Consider the following 18899-nt stretch of genomic DNA (forward strand, 5'->3'; position numbering starts at 1 on the left):
AAAACAATTCATCAAAGAGCGATCCAACGTAATACACATTGGTACGGGTTGATCTTGAAAATAAGTACTTAAGGCATAAAATAGTCTGATTAGAAATAGAAGTGATTTAACTTAAAGTCTGGCAATCGAACACCTCCTTCAAGGTTCGTATGTTTGAGCCTAGTGATTGCCATACGTGGAGATTTAGTGTTCCATAGAAATTTAGTACAAGTAGAATCTTTTTGTGTAAAATAATAATAATGAGGAATCTTAAAAGGTAACAAGAAAGTAGTATACAAAATACATGCTATAAAATCATCATTTCAATTCTTCCTCACCACAATAAGTAAAACAGAGACCAAGATGAGATTAACACTTGTGTTTTGAACTTCAACATAACAAATTTATGACAGTGTTTGTTGTATATTGTATAAAACAAACAGATATCAAGGTATAATGTTGGTGTTGGCGAACATGTATTGATAAGTGAGAGAATTCAGCAGAAAAATCTTAGTTTTATGAAAATTGTTTGCAGCCAGAGACACTAGAGTATAAGAACATTTATTTTAATAATTGATCCAGAGAAGTTTGGGGATTGGCCATAAATACTTAAATATCATCCTCATAAGCATATAGCTTAACTTCCAGAGTGCCATGTTTGAAGCGGAATATAGGTAAGGTGCAACTATTCCTTCCAAAAAAGGCTCCAAGCATAAGAGAAATCAGAAAGGGGAGAGAGGACAACCTTTTCTGGTAATGCTACGTAAATCAAAACAGGGAGAAAAACAACCATTAACATAAACCCTAGTACGTGTATTTGAAAATAAGAATTTGATAAAGGAGTTGATTTTGGTCCAAAACCAAACCAATGTAGGGTGGTAAACATACATTGGCAGTTAGTACAGCTGAAAGCTTTTTTAGCATCCAGGAAAAGAGATACAAGTGGAGAATTAATTTTTTTATCTAGACTTACAATATTGGAAAACATTCCCTTAATACACCCAGATTGGTTGCATTTAACAAGAAGAGGGACAACATAATCTAGGCCAAAAGTTAGAATCTTAGCGAAGATTTTACAGTTATAATTGTTAAGGGAAATGGGTCTATACTGTTTACAAATTTTGTAATCTTTATCTGGTTTAGGAATAATGTTCTTCTAAAAAATAACCACTAGCTTTGGAGTTAAAAACAAAAGAGTTCAAAGTCAAAGTCAAAAGAACTTTATTCGATTCATATGAATCATAAAAGTGTACAAAACTGGCATAAGCTACATATTATAATTCACAATTTAAAAATAATTGAATATAGTTTACCTTCATTAAAAAAAACATTTCCACCTCTATTGCTCTGTTGTGCTAAATTATTACAAGGACAGGGAGTCAGTCTCTCACACCAACTTGCCTGCTTTGGGAAAGCCACAAGAAAGTGCAATGTGCAAAGGCAAAGCCTAGTCATAAGGCAATGGGATTGTACATGAATGGTAAAAGACAAATAGAATTGCTGATGGCATAAAGACGCGTGGTTTAGTATGTCATCACCCTGATTGAACGTTTTTAATTTTTCATAATATGCATTTTCAGTTTCATATTAGATTGTATGCTCTCAGGATTATCATAGTAGTGTCCTAAACCAATCTTATTAAAAGTATCTTTAACATACCAAAGCCAGGAAATAGGCTGAGCCTTTTCCAAATTCATGCAATCTCTAAGGATAGCCCTAGAAAATAATAGATCCTCTGAGGTCCAATCTTTTCCCCATAGAATCAGTGGGGCCATATTTACTCTGTCTTTTACATAATCCAGCCCCACTTCCCAGTGGCAACATTTTTTAGGAGAACTAACAGGAATCATCAACAATCTTTTTAGAAATGTATTTTCAAAATTTTTATCTGGCTGCTTTTTTGATGACCCCATACCCATTTTGATTTGTATAAAGTCAACAATTCTGCCACCGGCTTATGTCCCAGCTTGGAAGCAAAGCGGAACAGTCCCTCAATGATTCTACTGGTATGTTGAACCCTGGTTACTATTAGATGAACCCAATTCAATTTGTTATTAAAAACAATCCCCAAGTATGCAAAAGTGGGTACCTTATCAATGATCTTTTCTTTTACCATGAATTTTCTTGTTTTATTCTGTTTTGGACCACATACCATGATAAAGGATTTACTAACATTTACTTTCAAGTCCAGAGCCTTCATAAAATCAGTAAAAGCATTCAGAGCTTTTTGGGGGCTATTGGCCGTTAGGGCCATCAAAACGATGTCATCGGCATATGACAATAAGGGAACCGATTTACCTCCTATACTAGGGAAATCCAATTGCTGATCCTGTGGAAATGCCTCCACGCCATTTGCGTACAAAAGGAATAGAAAAGGGGCCTCTGGACTCCCTCTGTTGAAGCAATGGAACTGGTCTTCTCTCCTCCAGGGCTGTAGAGGATAGTGACAGTGGTGGACGTATGCAACCTGCGCAACTAGGTAATAAGGGCTTCCTCAAAGCCCATTTTTTCCATGAGTGTCCATAGCTGCCCCCGGTTAACTGTATCAAATGCACTGGATAAGTCCATGAAGTCCAAGTGGATTGCTTCTCCCCTTGGCCTTCATGTACATACCCATGATTAATGACAGATTGAACATTGTTCATTTGTTCCCATTCCCCTCCTGAAGCCACATTGTGTGCTAGATATAAGGCCGGAGGCTTTAGCCCAAGACTCCAGGTGAGCAAGAATTACCCTCCCAGGACTTTACATGTAGCATTGATTAAAGAAATAGGCTTGCAACATAAAGGATCGTTCCTGGTATCTTTTTTGTATATCAGTACCACCACTGCCTCTTTCCATGAGCTAGGAATGCGGCCCACTATTGCTGCTTTAAAAACTTTAACCATCAACGGTGCTCATAGTTGGGGGTTGCCCTTAAACAAATCCAAGGGCACCCCATCTGGGCCTGGGGCTTTTGCGGAAATACCCTTTGCCAATGCATCTTCAACCTCGCCAATAGAGATGGATGAGCTAAGTTGATTAGCGGTTTGTAGATTAATTACTATTTTATCTCTTTGATCTTGGGCTGAGACCCCATTCGGGTTAAATATATTTGCAAAATGAGATTCTCAGACTTTACCTGTTATCGTTGAATCCATATTCCTTGCATCATTAGAAAAGAGAGGGTGATTTATAATTCCCAAAATGCCTTAGAGTCCTTAAGAGCGCTAGCTCTTTCAGGATCTTCGCAGGCAGGCTAGTCTTCTCAATTCATCCTTCCTGAGCTCAATTAAACATTTATAAGTTAGTCTGTCATTCCTAATTAATTCATTTTTGTGACGGACTGTGTGCAAGGCCTTCTTAAGACCTTTTTGTGCCCTAGAGCTCTCAGCATTAAGCCATCTTGTTTCCTGTGGTTCCATTCTTTGCACTGATCTAGTAAGATTATTGGCCACATCTTTACAGAGTGTTTCAAAGCACTGTATGACCTCGTCAGGGGTAGAATAATCAGATGAGCATGTCGTAACTTGACATAGATTGGATTTAACAATATCCTCCTCAAATTGTGACACGTTTATTTGGCTCCATTTTAATCTCACCCCCTGGTTGAGGTTATATTTTAGTGGGCATTCATCCCCATTGCCCTCTAATGCCTTTACATGCAAGGAAACAGTATGAGGATTGTGATCACTAGCAGGATTAGGTTTAACTGCAAAACTACAAGATAAGCAAATTTTCTGGATATCAGCATAAAATCGATAGTACTTGCCCTGCCACCTCGCTGGTATGTTGGATACTGTATGGGTGGGGTACAGACCAAAGTATCAATCAAGCATAGGTCATTTACAACATGATGGTATTAAATGCTTCACCCTGCGGACAATGCTTAAAGTGGGGCAACAGTTGATTTTCAGTGTCTAAAAGCCCACATACTGTATACTAACTATACTGACATAAGGTGCAATTAAAGTCACCCACCCAAATTATGCACAGAGGGAAACATTTAACCGCAACCCTGTCAATTTCCTCTTTGGGAGTATAAATGATCCCACAGTTGTTTTGGTCAAACATGCTATTGTACCAGTTAATCAATATTATTGTGACATCAATCAATTTAGAGATCAAAATAATCTGGTACCAGGGAGAGTAGATTATATTCTCTATATTTATTGACCCATATTTAACAGAGATCCTAGACACTAATCCTCCCTTTGCTCTCCTTGCAGGAGATGGTGTTGCCTGGATATTAAAAGAAAGATAACCATCAATGACAACATCATCCCTGCTCGACGTTTCCTAAGTGAAAACAATATCAAATGTCTTAACATATTGTAATCAAACCTCGTCTGATAATCTTAGTCTAATGCCCTCAATATTCCATGAAATAAGTCTCAGCGAACGAGCATTACAATAATGTGCCACTGCCACTCCCCCAACAGTACCAATGGTGCCCTGTGCTGCTGGCTTGATATTTGTGTCCCAACTAACCCTTCCTTTGCTCTCAGAATGCAGATGTAGTGGATGGTGTAAGCTATCCCCTTGATCAGGTAAGTGAGAAAAATCTGCTGTACTATTTACTATATTAGAAACTATCTCTGGTTCACTATTTAAGATAATAATTGTCCCCGAGCTTCTCATGGTTGGAACCAGTCAATCTATATCTCCAAGACCGTTAAATGCCCCATAGTGGTTTGGGTGAAACCAAAGAGGTGGCATTCAATGCTGAATATCTTGTCTAAATCTCTCTTCTTCTTCAACAAACCATGGAGGTCTAGAAGGTTGGTAGAAAAAAACAGCTGTAGAATAGATACCCCCTTAAACTTGCAGGCCATATGCTCGTCTTTTCTAGGATTGACTTAACCAGGCCTGGAGATCCAAAAGTTAATACTATACATTCTACAGAGAATTTCTTAGCAGATTTCCCCACCCACCCAATCCGGCACACCATCTTAAACTCTGCAAACAGCATGTCATTAATCCCCATACGTGCGCTCAGGTAATGTGGGACGTTAGCTAACATTACAGTGTAAGGGGTCTCCTCTGGTGGTAAATGCAGATTGGTATGTGGGCCACCTGGGACTCTTTGATCAGACAGCCTGAGTTCTATAATACTTGAGATCCAGGATCTCTCATTTTCAGTGTGACCAACCTTATTAGTACGGAAACCACTTGGAGCGTGTGCAATCTGAGCATACGTAGAGGTTGAGTCTTTTATATGGGATGAGGTCTCAACACTAAAAACACACAGATTGTCCCCAAGCACTTTTACAATCATTAGTAAGTGTCCATATAAGGATCCTCTTCCCAAGAATATTGTTCAAGTGGTACAGGTCAGTCCATAATTCTTCCAAATCAATGTTTTATTCCAGAATTCATCTATCGAAAAAGCAGCCAACACGTGTTTCATCGTGCATAAATCTAGCACATTTAACTTCTTCAGGGCTGCAACCCAAAATAACAACACATAAGTATATGTCTAATACATCCAATTGTCTTCTCACATCCTAGGTAGATTGAAGAGTAGTACCAACGCAACCAAAACCCAGTGCTTTCAGAAAAGAAGGACAGAACCTAATACCCAAAAAACTGAGAGAAGATACACCCAAGGCTAGTGACAGTCAGTCATTACTACCAAAGCCTACCAAAAACAAAATCTTAAATAACCAACCTCCTATAATATCTCGTCGGTCAACATAAATTCATCTCAGACCTTCCTATCATCAATAGTCTGGAAAAACCACTCTTGGGTCGTCATAGGTCAGATTGCTCTAAAATTATATATATAAAAGACACATATATATCTCGTGTCTCCATCAGTGATAGCTCACATAGATGCCCCATCCGCCATTAAGTTACTCATTCAACAATGTACCGTAGCAAAAAAATCATCCTGAAGTTAAGATATATGTCATACGATCTTTCCAACATTCATCAGTACGTTTAACCCAACTTAGGCAACATATAAAAACTGAAACAAAAAACCGCCAGTACCGTTCTGTAATGTCCGCCGTTGTGTAATCATGAGTCAATATCCCCATCTTTTTTGCCCATAGTAGGTAACAAATGTTCTGAAATCAGAATCCATATGCTAATAAGCACTGCAATCAAAGTTGAGCTAATAACAAATCTCATACTGCATAACTCGGCCTTATAAATAGGAACTTACCCCATCAATCCGTACTCCGTAGCAGAAGTAAATATCCCTGCTTCAATTCTGAAGTACACAGTAGACTATCACTAGTACATGATCTACAAGTTATCAAAACAAAAGGAAAACGGGACAATTGTAAAACCTGCACCATTCCCCTCTTCTCCGAAACGTCTAAATTGTATATTATCAAAAACTGCCATAACAGTATCTTCACTAACAGCATCCTAGTCTCGATATTGCAACCAGCGTTCTAAACCAGTGCCAATATTGGATTTCTTATTTATGCAATATCGCCGTGGGCGCCATCTTTCAAAAACCAACAGTTTCCTCATATGTAACTCTATAGACACCCAATAAACTATACAATACGAATCACACTCAACTATTCGTCACACATACTTTCCCATATGTTCAGAGCAAACTCTGCTAGCGTCACTTGTCATTTAACATTATCTTAGAAGCTCACCCCGTAGTCTCACGATACCCGTATGCTTCTCCCCCCGTAGTAAACAATAGTTACGATACCGGTCTAGTCATCATTATTAGTCCCGCAAGCGCCATCTTAGAGTGTCAACGACCATATCATTGACAGATTTACTGGGTACTCACCCGATTCAGCGTATAGTGATGTGTCAAAATCACCATTATTTACAGGCGACACATAATACAATTCCTTCAGCCACTTAATGGGGTGATTATCACCATAATTATTAAAAAGTGTTCCGATCGCAATCTCAAAATTGAATAACCGAATGTCAGTACAAGTATTTCTTGTATTTAAGCCAAAGGTGAAGAAAAACCAAATTCCAATAAATAACGATCTCACACTCCCGCAGCCACATTTACAGGCAACCTTGTAAGTTCAAATACCACGTAATGGGCACACAGTAGAATAGCAGCAGCCATACTTCGATATTTATATCACCATTTCAAATGAAGAGCATGCTATACTTATATCTCATGCTCAACATAATCCCTATGTGTCCACAAGTAAACCCCTACACACTCCATTGGGGATAGGAGGTAAGGGGAAGAAGTAAAGGAAAAGGGGGGAAAGGAAGAAGAAAAGAAACACAAATACATAGTTCCCTCCACAATAACAACGATAATAGATTCCTGTCTATTTACAACTAAATGTCGTTACACATATCAATATAACCTCTCATTCCCTTTTGAGCACTGTTGGAAACTTAATACATTGTACTATCCCCGATCTTGAAGAGCGCCCATTGAAGTCACTGGTTACCATTTGTTAAAGAGGTCTCAACACTATTTGACATTTGGCCTGCTACCCTTGAGCAAGGTGGATCAGTCTGGGTTACGGATGCAGAAGGAGGTTTGGAATGACACTTGACACCATTTATGTTGGTATTCTCAGACCCTTTGCTTGCTACTCTTTTTTGACAACTGTTTACCAGTAGGTTTTCAAGATTTGCTAATCTGATCTCAATGTCAGTTAGCCTTTGCAGGAATGGGTCTAAATGGGCTGAAACCGTAGTTTTGTTTTTTCCAAAAATCGACCTGGGTTGGTGTGGACCCCCTAGAGACCACATGGGCTTGAGTGGGCACCTGGTCATGCTCTATATCAACTGGTTTGCTCCTTCGCCCTAATGGGATGTATTAGCTTCCTGGTTCAATTCAGGTTCAGAAGCAGGAGTGGCAGGGGCAATAGGAGTAGTTTGGTAGTGAGAGCTTTGGGGCTCCAGGGACAGTCTCCGCTCTGTAATATCAATTTTGTGGAGGAGTGCCGACTCGGCCCTCAAAAGAAAAGTGTCCAGAGTCCCCACTACACCCTGCCCATTTCCAGATTTACTTTTATCTCTAGGAGGGCTTTGTCCTACGAGTCCTGGCTGGACAATATATAGTATCAACAAACAAGAATGCCAGGGCTCAAGTTCAGCTCACAACCGCTTTTTATTTAGCTGGTGTGTGCCTTCGGGCTCTTCGGCAATTAAGCCAAAGCAACACTCCAGCAATCTGGACAACGGGTTATAGAACATAACCTGTTGGAACATGTCAGAGGAGGAAACACTTTCCTTTTCTGAAGACCACATAAAAAACTTAATTTCGGGACCATCTCCATTCTCCTCAATCAAACTCAGCACAAATGCACAACAACAAAACGAAAGTGATAAGTTACTAAGACTACACAAGAAACACACACGCACATAACTACACGGGCACTTCTTGTTTGAACACCTCAAGGCAGGCACCATCCCTTGGGGTCTTCAAGTAAAAAACGTACCGGTGGTGTTCACAGAGGACCCAGTATATAAAAAGGGTTTTAGCTATATCGCGACAAAGTGTAGCAGGGACCTTATGGTCCATACCGTTGAAACAGCCACGAGAATTTGTCAAAAAGAACAGGAAGAAATCGAGGCATTGATCAAGGCAATAGAAGATAATCACACTGTGACAGAAGCAAAAGCTCTACTTGAAAAAATTGACAAGGAAATTGCAACATTTAGAGATAACACCATCAATTTTAGGTCCAACAAATTTGAGAAAGACGTTAAGTCCTTTAAAATTGAGTCAGTTTACCCATACCTCAAAGAGGATTACTATACCCAAATAGAATCACGACGAGCATTATCACAATACCAAGGGAGGTCCAAAAATAAGTTCACAACTTTTTCAGAGAGCTCATCCTCAGAATCTGCAAGTGACTCAGACCCAAGAGAAGGCCCGTCCAAACGCAATAATCCTTTTTTAGAGAAAGGTGAAGGCAGAGGCAGAGTCAGATTCAAACCCCAGCCCCAACCATGGGAAATGAGAACACGAAGAACCCAGTACAAAACATAAACCTCACCTCTATAGTAAACATATCGAACAAAGAATTAACTATACATGAAAAGTCTGTTCTAGAATTAGGTCTCAAATTTGTGCCAACAACCATTACCGACCTAACGAATTTGAAAATAGAAGCTCTAGAGTTTTGCCGGAAACTTAGATTAAAGGCATTTTTCCATAACAGAGAGGACACCAGAGTAGCAGAACCCTCGAATCTTTCTAACAAATCCACATTTGTTCCCCCTACCTACACAATTCCCAAGGAAATAATAGCCTTTGAACAAATCGTTCTGTCCTCCATCACACAGTTGAGTCAACAAAAAATGTTTCTGAAGAGGAACATTACCAGAGAACAACAAACGGCATTGAATAATCTCCGTAACGACGATTCTATAGTGGTTAAACCCGCTGACAAGGGGGGCGCACTAGTGGTCTGGGCTAAGGAAAAATACATTGCTGAAGCGAATAACCATATCAAAAACACTGATTGGTACAGAGAAGTGAAAGAAGACCCAACCTCACAAATAAGAGCTGAGATCCAAACAAAACTCATAGAGGGTCGTGATAAGGGGATACTAGGAACAAAGGAGTTTCAATATTTGGACAAAAAAAGTTCACGCATTCCAGTTATTTATTTTCTGCCGAAAATACATAAAAACTTAACTGAACCACCCGGAAGACCAATAGTCTCCGGGTGTGATTCCTTATTAGAACCACTGGCCAAATATGTGGATGTGTTCCTAAAACCCTTTTTGCCAAAAGTGACATCGTACCTCAAAGATACTAAGACTTTATCAACAAGGTTGAAGGGGTCCCATTTGATGATATTCAGGAACTGATGGTATCCTTCGATGTCACCTCCCTCTATACCCAAATCCCTCAGGAAGAGGGATTGGAAGCAATGGAGTACTACTTAGATACACGCCCTAGACCACAAAGAGTCCCCACGGACTTCATCATTGATTTGGCGAGGATCGCCCTCAAAAGAAACTATTTCAGGTTCATGGACACGTTCTACGTGCAGGTGAAGGGGACCGCCATGGGGTGTCCTTATGCCCCGGGGATGGCGGTCCTCTTCATGGCCCTGTATGAGGAACGCTACATCTACCAGAACAACCCATTTAAACAAAATATAACAACATGGTATCGTTTCATTGACGATATCTGGTGTCAATGGAAAGGGTCTGAAGAAATGTTGGCCCAATTCCATCAGTGGCTCAACACCAGACACCCAGACATAAAGTTTACAATGACACACAGCAGAACATCTCTTACCTTTCTTGACGTAGTAGTTTTTCCCAATGAAAACAAATTGACAACTACTTTACATCGAAAAAACACGGACAAAAACACCATCTTACATTATGCAAGCTATCACCCCAAAAGTTTAAAATCCAATCTACCGTACGGACAAATGCTGAGAATTCGCCGTAATTGTTCTCGAAAGGAAGACTTCATAATACACTCCCAAATACTCAGTGAACAACTAAGGGACAGAGGTTATCCCTCTAAATTATTAAAACATTCAACCACACGGGCTTGGTACACGCCACGAGAAGAACTACTGAAAAGGAAAGAGACCAAACCTCTTGAAAGGCCGGTCTGTGTGACAACATTCGGCCCATATACGAACAAACTGAAGTCCATTATTCTAAAGAACTGGCACTTGATTATGAATTCGGAAGTCCCAATGGCAAAACCATTGTTCGCCCTAAAGAAGAACAAAAGTATTGCTCAACATATTGTAAGAGCTGATTTGGGAGTCAGCCAAGCCAAAACAGACTTGCGTACACTATGGAAACTACCACCAATAACGGGTCATCACAAATGTGGCTCGTGCGTGTCTTGCCCCAACACACTGGAAGGGGAGGAATTTCAATTCAACAATATGCGTTGGACGCATAAAGAATTCTCGAATTGCAAAACAAGCAACGTAATATACGCAATAATGTGCCCGTGTCCCAAGCTATACATTGGGAAAACTACTCAAAAAGTAAATCAGCGAGTAGCACAACACAGATCCAGAATCAGACACAGAGTGTTGACCGCTCCAATGGTACAACACTTTGTGGAACAACAACACACTGAGACAGATTTTAAATGGACAGTACTATCAGCCATGAAAGTTCCCCCTAGAGGAGGAAACATCGATGCCATGTTGTTGAAAAAAGAAGCTTATTTAATTTTAAAATTCAACTGTGTGGTGGATGGGTTGAATGAAATGTCGGAATTACAAAGATCTAATTACTGAGCCCCCTGTACGCCACCCCCAGCAAACATGCACTATTCCGCAATTGATTATGCCAGTCACTCCGTTCACATAACGCTGTTCAGCACTGCACATCGGAAGAAACGGAACACTACAAGTCCCACAATGCTTAGCCGAATACTTAAACAGGAAATGAGTTCTGCCGGGCGTCGGTAAATCACATTCGATTTCCAGCGAAGGCAACAACTCAGATGCGGCTTCACGGCGAATTTTTCAATTGATCAGAGAGCTAGCGGTAAAGGTAAGAAGCTCTAACACGCGCACGCAGTCAAACAAAATCATGACCGCTTCCACAAAATATACTTAAAAGTTGCTTTGATTCCGCAGAACCCCGAACCGCGAGTAAAGAAAATAAAGGAAGCAACAAGCCAATAGACACGCGATCCACAGCAGATAGTGGAGCCGCACATGAGACTTCCTCGCCATAAAATGTAAGTCCCATTGTTGCAGACCGGGTAACTAACAAATCGGTCATTGGAATATTGTATTGATTCAAACCTTTATTCCAGCAGATGAAAACACTGTAGAACTCCTAAAGATTTCCACCAACGGGCATTTTAACCAAGTGGGCGCACCAAATCCCAAAACAAGTAAGTGCCGGCATAGCGTAAACACGTACACGAGATGTACACAGATACATTCCAAGATAAAAACTTACAAGAACACCCTCCTTTAATTTTATCGTTTAGGAAAGGGTGATAACTAAGGAACCAGATGCCCTGTGTCAAAAAATCACAGTGAATATCAACATATAATAAGAGGTAAATCTCGCATGTTTTACTTTCTCAATACTGGTCAAATGAATACTCGAGAATAGGAGATACTAAATGTCCCCCAATTTTACACCATAGGTACACAGCTCAGCCCTGAGGAAGAACCCTAATAACTGAACAAAGGGTTTGGAAACGCGTCTCCACCAACGGGCATTTTAACCAAGTGGGCGCACCAAATCCCAAAACAAGAAAGGGTGATAACTAAGGAACCAGATGCCCTGTGTCAAAAAATCACAGTGAATATCAACATATAATAAGAGGTACACAGCTCAGCCCTGAGGAAGAACCCTAATAACTGAACAAAGGGTTTGGAAACGCGTCGGCTGTTCGGCTGTCTCAAAGGCAACCTAATTTCCATGGGTTTGCACACGAACATAGGGCGACTTAACCGAAATCATATGGCCCAATGTGTTAGGTCCTAACAATTAAATTTGCTTGGTCACAAGGACCTGTACCTGAATACTTTAAGGTGTACAAAATTGAGTTTGTTTTCTTGTTTAAATAGTGAAAGTGCAACTATTTATGAATGTGATGATTTGTTCATTTTTCGAAAGTATTGTTACTTATGACTCATGTTTGTATCGTTTTGACTATTGAAGGAAAGTTTAATCCTCTGTAGCATAATTTATATGTGAATAATTTTGAATTTTGAAAATGTTGAAATGAAAATAATAAACCTTCGGAATCAACGAAAAGAAGGCACACACCAGCTAAATAAAAAGCGGTTGTGAGCTGAACTTGAGCCCTGGCATTCTTGTTTGTTGATACATTTCCAGATTTAGGCCTACTCATATTACCCTCCCTCAGAACAAGACTGCTAGCTAAGGTTTTGATGACACATAGTACCTTAATAGGTCAACGTTGCTTATATCCAAATCTGTAAGTAAATTTTGATAACGTAGCCCAGCCTAGCCTCATGGGGCCTCTGACGGGCTTGGATGAGCCCACCCTTGGCCCGCGCTTTGCCTGGGCCGAGCCCGGGCACGCCCACCCGACAGAACCATTCTTGTTATATTTATATACATACCCAGGTTCTGAGGGACACAGGGTCACCCCTTTTCGTATAAATCTCATTTCATGGCAGAGCCCTGCCATGAAAAGGCTGGTGGTGCAGGAACAAAGGAGGCCATACAGGGCCCCCATATCCACCCCACAATGGGGATACATTCAGAGGGGCTGTTTTCCTACAAAGTTCCAGCACGGCATGTACATCCACGTCCATGCAGTGCTGGAACTTTTTAGCTGTTCCCATTGCAGTGCCTGTTTTCCTGGCACCGCCTTGGGCAGGTCAAAAGGCCGCCTGCTGTATTACGTTCAACTCGTAATATGGTGGGTGGCACTTGCCCAGGTTTGGCGCATCTGTGCCCGCGGAGAGCTGGTGCAAATGCATCAAACTTGTAATCGGGCCCTAAGATAAAGATGCAATATGTTCAATAGAAATCCCATCTGGACTGGGTGCTTTTGCTTTCTTTAGGGATTTAATTGCATCTAAAACTTCCTGAAGAGTAATATCAACCTCCAACTCAGCAAATGTGTCTGTAAGGGAAGGTGGATAAGGTGATCATTAAAAGTTTTTGGGAGATTAGGTGTAGGACGGGAAGCATCCTCAGTATATAAAGTTTTATAAAAAGATGGAAATTAATTAGATATGTCAGCATTGGAAATTTGAGACAGAGCCATCTAATTAATTAATAATGGATTCAATAGCCTTAAGTTCTGTTTTAATTTTTAAATAATTATCAAGCATTTTACCAGCTTCATTCCGACCACCGTTAAATTTGAATTACATTTAAGCACAATGATAGAGACATCAACAGTAGCAAGCTTGTTAATGGCTGAATTACGTTTAATTAATTCATGAAGCATTAACAAAGACATAGAGGTAAAGTAAGCATGTTCAAGTGTCTTGATTTGGTTCAATAGAAGGACATATGGAGCATTTAACCCTTTTTTGGCAGAGTAAGCTATAGTGAAGGCTCAAAATGAAGCTGTAAATGCATTACAATTATTTGTAACAGAAGTGTCAACTGAGTTGTTGAGGTAAAAGATTCTTGTAGGAACATGTTAGCTTCAGTAATAAATTTGTTATCAGATAACCTCAATTTACACATTTTGGAAGTAATAATAGAGATACCTAGGAAAGACAATATTGTAGCATGATCAGATATGACAATTGAGCCAATTCCAGAAGATTGTGCAGGCTTCTTCAATGAGTAGCTCATGAGATACTAGCAGCTCTCCAGGTACTTGCAATAGCTCTCCTGAGTGTAGTTCAGTTTACTAAATTTGAGACTTTTGCTTGGCTGAATTAATATATGTATACCAAAATTAAAAAGTATGCATCTGAGACAAAAATGTGTGTGTTTTAGACCTCATACACTTATTTGGAGAAAAAAGGTTGAATTTCCAAAATATATTTAATGCTGATATTTATGAGATAAATCATGTGGCACTGGGAAAAACCTATTGCTAAAATTGTTACCTTGATGCCAGGGTTTGAAGCTATGGATACTGTGTATTATCAATGTAAATACGTTCCAAATTGACAAAGTCTTTTTTACATTGCTTCTGGCAACCCTGTCTGACGCACTGAAGTTATCATTGCTGGCAACCTTGTAATGAGGTGATCACTGCCAGACATCTTGCATAGGGGGGCCACCATGGTAATCTTGTCTGATGTAGTCATTATTGCAACACTAATAGTATTAGTAGCTCGGAATGAATTTCATTGAGCATAAATAGCTCTTATTACAGAAAAGGTTGGAGACCCCTGTGATAGAGTGAGAAGTAATGATTTGGCAACTAAAATATAATCAATTCTGGTCATTGTATTATGAATATAGGAAAATAAAGAATATTCCATTTTATTAGGATTACAAGCCCTCCAAACATCAAATATTGGTCTAAAGGTAATTCCTGAATGAAACGCCTTCTGCAATTTATCAGGTTTAAACATATATTAAGATGTTAAGATGATAATAAGATGTTCTATCCAATTGGTTAAAGTCACCCACCATAATAATGTTACAGTTAGGAATATTAGTGAGTTTTACCTTGATTGAATGTCAAACATCCGGGTCAGGATTAACAGGACCATAAATATTAAACAAGGTAAGGTGTTTGTTATCTAGGACAACATTAACCAATGCCTATCTACCATCAATGTTATATTCAGTTGAAACAACTTGTAATTGTAAGTTTTGTGGCTAAGGATGGCAACACCACCTTCACGTTCAACCACTGGAGAGCAGAAAATCTGGCCAACCCTTTGCCTCTTCAATTTAACAGAGTCAGAGACAGTACAATGCGTTTCTGGTATAAAAGCAATTGTTGAATTAAGTTTATATAAGTGAGTAAGTACCCTTTGCCATTTAACTGGATGTCCAAGACCACAAACATGTCACAAGACAATGTTAAACATATTGTGTGCATGGGTAGAAACATACAGGAAAGGCAAGCTGCAAAAAAGGAAAAGGGGACAAAACAACACTAAGAATATGTATATAGGATAAGGACATGAAAAAGAATGTCAATTAAGCCTCATACGAGCACTCAGTGAAAACAGGAAGGAACTTAAAAGGGAGAGTAAAAAATGAGAACACATTGGGAAACAGAAAAGATAGCAGATCAAGGACAAACATACAGATCTAGGTGCATGGTAAGGGAAGTTTAGTATGAGACGTGTCATTGCCATGACAAAATCAACAGTAGAGCAGAAATAAATAAATAAAAGAAAGAAAGAAATAAGCTATCCTATGTAAGAACATAAGTACACAATAGATTAAAGTTTCTGAGCAACAGTAGTGATGACATTTTCTGGAGAAACAGTTTCAGATGAGCAGGATCGTCAAAAGGTTTAGTTGTGCCCTAAAAGGTTATCTTGCATAAGCAGGGATATAAAATACCATAATGTATATTCAGGTGCCTCATTTGGGCTGCAAAGTAAGAAATTCCTTACTTTTGGCATTGGTTGGATTGAAAATGTCTTGAGATATGATGATAACATGAGCAGACCAGACCAGCCGTTAGTTGATGTTAGCTACTTTCAAGACACGTAGAAGAGCAATACATTCTAGAAAGAGACTAATGATGCCTCAAGGTTTGGAGGAGAGAGGATTAGGTCAACCAAGGTGATGAGCCTATTGCAACTTAAGAGGAGGAGCAGTGGGAAAGTCAAACAGGCCAGTAGGGATTTCATCCCAAAAATTAAATCACAGGCATTTCTTGAAGAGAATCAATACGTTACTCCATTCCAACCACCCTACTCTGTATAACAATCCATCTATCTTCATTCTGCTGGAATTTGTCATTAGTGTCACTCCTAAAAGTCTGCAAACCCCTCACGTCATCATGACTGATATCTTATATCTTATAATCGGATTACTTAAAGATGCAATAGGTGAGGGACAATCATTCTTGACCCTTTCAGATTTTGCACCCAGTGAACTAGACTTAGCCGTAACATGGAGATCACTAGCCATTTTCACATAAAGGAACTTGTGAGACTCTGCAGAGATTTCATTCTGCCCTTAAATTAGGGGTAAGCAAGCAGGACAAAAACACAATTCGAAAGCAAAAAGGACATATCATATAATTGTCCAAACAGTAAGCACAACAATATGTGCCATAAAAAAGAATCAGTCATACTAACAGAGGTTATAGCATAAAAGGGTGGTCACAGGGGCTGAACAGGAGAATTGAAAGTATATAGTGAGGCAAGCGAGAGATAAAAAAAGTCACTTTGGAGCCCTAGTAGAGATGGAGGTGAGGAGACCAAAAATATCTGAAAGTGACAATTCTGACAGGAAAATGAATGACGTACTGCACAAAATTGCACCTGTTCACATTACGGTCAAAAAGATTGGGTCTGTCATGCTGTGAGCGCCGCGAGTGACGCTTAATGGATCCTCAGTTGCAGTTACATATCCAGGAAGGAGATGGGACCAGCGAGGGTCCAAAAGCATCTCAATTAATTGCTTGAAAATTAAGAAATACTCTACGTTGTAATGGAGCTCATGGGATCACCACCATATTGGTTGGCATGGAGAACCATTCACTTTATTTTAAATATATGATTTGTCTGCAAATAGCCCCCTGTTTTGTTTCCTTTCATAATAGTCACATGAAATGCTCTGAAACAATTAATGGACTTACATGGATATACAGTCAGGCATATATACTATTTAGGTGTATTTGCACATGAAAGCCAGACCAGCCAGATGAATTCTTATTTTTCTTTTGAATTGCTATGATCATGACAGCATTTGTAGCCATGCAAACTTGGGTTGGCTTTTCACGTAGTTATGCGTGAGTAGTAAATATTTGAATATTGAAAAATCGATGTGCATAATAACTTTTGCAGGGCACATACACAGGAGTGAACTCAGAGCTTCAGTTAAGTTTTGAGAGAACAAGTCATAAAAGTCCTTTTCTACAATCTCGAAACTATTTTCATCTTTTTATATACTTTTGTGCATAGCATTTTAGGAGTAAATGACTTGCATGACAAAAACAATACCAGTTGCTAGCTAAGTGATGTACCAGTCACAGTAGTTAATCCCAAGGTTTTACATTCTGACAGAAAAATTAAATGTTGAGCAGTGAGCAGGATTTCCTATCTAAGCAGAGGGGCTGAGGAAGATGTCAAAACTAGGGGAATAGATGCCATTGGTGCTGAGGGTGCAGTGACACGGGCCCACATTCCTGAGGGGAGCATTGAAACCTGATAATTGCTGTATTTTACTCTCCTAACAGCAGGCAGTCAATTCGGCCATTTTCCTGGCTTGCACCAGGGCCCATGGCATCCTTGCTATGCTTTTGGTTGCAGGAACCATAGTTGTATCTCAGTAATTTTAAAATGTTTTAAGGCTCTAAATCTTGAAAGTATATTTTAAATACAAAAGATGTATGTATGTCTTTCCTCATGCTTTTTAGTTTCTTTAGACTTAAGCCCAGCCAAAAGAGCTTAGCTGTGAGTTGATTTGTTAAAAATGCGTATTTTGATAAAGTACTGTAAAATAAATTGGACCATTTGTTGTGTTTATTTTTGTTTGCCTTCACAGGAAAAGCTGTGTCTCCTTACAGTTTCTCTTCCTGTAATGAAGCTTCTTGAGCCTGTGCTGCAGGAGTCACTGGTATTCATTATGGAACATATTCTTCAAGAGCCACCAGAAGAAATTATCATATGGTATCAGTTTAAGAACCTTCCCTTTGTAGCCCTTTAATAAAGAAGGAATGCTCCTATATGTTGTTTTTGTCCATACCTGAGCTATTTGTTAAAAAATACATGTTCCTAGATCTTGTTCTTCTCTGTGATATGTTTAAAATGACATGCAATGCAACTTCTCTATTCATAATTAAATGTTCTTGTTTACAGAAAGCATCTTGTAGATATGTTTCTTTAAATTTGGTGGAGGGTGTGTGGGAGTACACCAAGATTTTGACACCCCAAAATTACCTTGTTCAGTACTCCCAAAGTTTGTTGGATTATAGACAGCATTAAACTTCAATTTCATGAGGCAATGTGTTCCTGCATTAAGACACCTCCCTAAACAGGCATCTCCCTAAACATCCAATCAGCAGTATAAAACAATTAATAAAGTAATAGGTTAAATGAATAGAATGGACCCCACTCAAAAACGGAGTTCTAGATCAATGAAACGTTAAAAGGTTATAAATAAAAAAAAAGTAGGTGATACAAGGCAAATGCTATGAAGGCTCTCAGATGCAGAGTTATATAGAGTATGCATAAATCAGAAAATATTTTAAGTCTCAGTGGGCAGAAAAATCAAAAAAATATCAAGCAGCATCCCTAGTAACATGGGAAATCTGGCTCACCCCCAAATCAAGGGTGGTTTTATACACAATCACTGCATAGAGAATTCACAGTTCTTCAGCAATTCCAAACACACGAAATATAAACATTATTACCGTAGCACATAAACAGTGTGACTTT

Source organism: Lissotriton helveticus, chromosome 4_1 (genome assembly GCF_964261635.1).
Source record: "Lissotriton helveticus chromosome 4_1, aLisHel1.1, whole genome shotgun sequence".
Lineage (NCBI taxonomy): Eukaryota > Metazoa > Chordata > Amphibia > Caudata > Salamandridae > Lissotriton > Lissotriton helveticus.